Genomic DNA, 1,668 nt, shown 5'->3' with positions numbered 1-1,668 from the left:
CAGTGTTTTGAATTTATTATTTTTCATTAAATAATAAAAATAATTTTGCCTTTATTAATAATAATTATGATTACATTATAGTTGTATATTGCCATGCTATATGATCTTATCTTTATCATATTCTACTTCAAGTTATTGTGAATTCTTAATCTTGTTGCTTAGCTCACTAATTCTGAACTTTTCTGTATGCTATACATCTTTACCTAGTATTTTATTTTATTCAGTTCTTAATATTTTATAAATTTTATTATGATTTTTTCTTTAATTGATGAATTTGTTTTTGTTACAGTATATTATTCCTAAGGCGCTCAACTGGATGGAAACAAATTTAAATTTATCTTCATACCAGTATTGTAATCCATGTAACTACCAGTAGATAAATGATTTACAGTGTCCCATAAGTTTCCTTAATGCCTTATATATTTATTTATTTATTTATGATTGTATTTTGGGCTCTGGCATACATGTGCACATCCTGCATCCTGCAGGGTTGTTGCATAGCTACATACATGCCGTGGTGGTTTGCTGTCTTCATTCCCTCTGCCCCCGCCCCCATCACCTACATCAAACATTTCTCCCGCTGTTATCCCTCCCTATCCTCCTCGCCCCCCACCACTGTGCCTCCCATCCCTCCCCTCCCCTCCAACCCCCCACCTAGCCCAGTAAGTGTTGTTCTCTTCCCTGTGCCCAAGTGTTCTCATTGTTCATCACCAGCCTATGAGTGAAAACATGTGGTGTTTGGTTTTCTAGTCTTGTGTTAGTTTGTTGAGAATAAGGGTTTCTAAATTTATCCATGTCTCTACAAAGGACATAAACTCATCGTTTTTTATGGCTGCATAGTATTTCACGGTGTATATGTGCCAAATTTTCTTTGTCCAGTCTATATTGATGGGCGTTTGGGTTGGTTCCAGGTCTTTGCTATCATAAACAGCGCTGCAATGACCGTAGATGTTCATGCGTCTTTATAACAGAGAGATTTATAATCCTTTGGGTATATACTCAGTAATGAGATTGCTGGGTCAAATGGCATTTCTATTTCTAGATCCTTGAGGAATCACCACACTGTGTTCCATAATGGTTGAACTAATTTACACTCCTACCAACAGCGTAAAAGTGTTCTTTTTTCTCCACATCCTCTCCAGCATCTGTTGTCTCCAGATTTTTTTAATGATTGTCATTCTAACCAGCATGAGATGGTATCTCAATGTGATTTTGATTTGCATTTCTCTAATGCCCAATCATGATGAGCATTTTTTCATATGTTTGTTGGCGGCATATATGTATTCTTTAGAAAAGTGTCTGTTCATATCCTTCACCCACTTTTGAAAGGGTTTGCTTGCTTTTTTCTTGTCCTTAATGCCTCCTTCCAGTTGATTGAATGCCTAAATCTCTCCCACATCAATATACACTCTTTGGGATCTAACTTTTTCATTTGTTATTTCACCAGTGAGATTTATTCATGCTGTTTCATACAGCAATAGTTCAATCTTTTAGCTATATAGTATCACATTGTATGAATGTAGCACAATTTATTGATCGATGCTATTTTTGATGAATATTAGACTATTTCCAGCTCTTTGGCTCTGAGGTATTAATATTCTATGAACATGATTGTTTATGTATTTGGTAAACATGCACTCTTTTTTCTTGGAAATGAAATGGAATTGT

The sequence above is a fragment of the Cebus imitator genome, unplaced genomic scaffold, assembly GCF_001604975.1.
Source record: "Cebus imitator isolate Cc_AM_T3 unplaced genomic scaffold, Cebus_imitator-1.0 Scaffold65, whole genome shotgun sequence".
Classification (NCBI taxonomy): domain Eukaryota; kingdom Metazoa; phylum Chordata; class Mammalia; order Primates; family Cebidae; genus Cebus; species Cebus imitator.
This window is presented reverse-complemented; position numbering follows the sequence as displayed.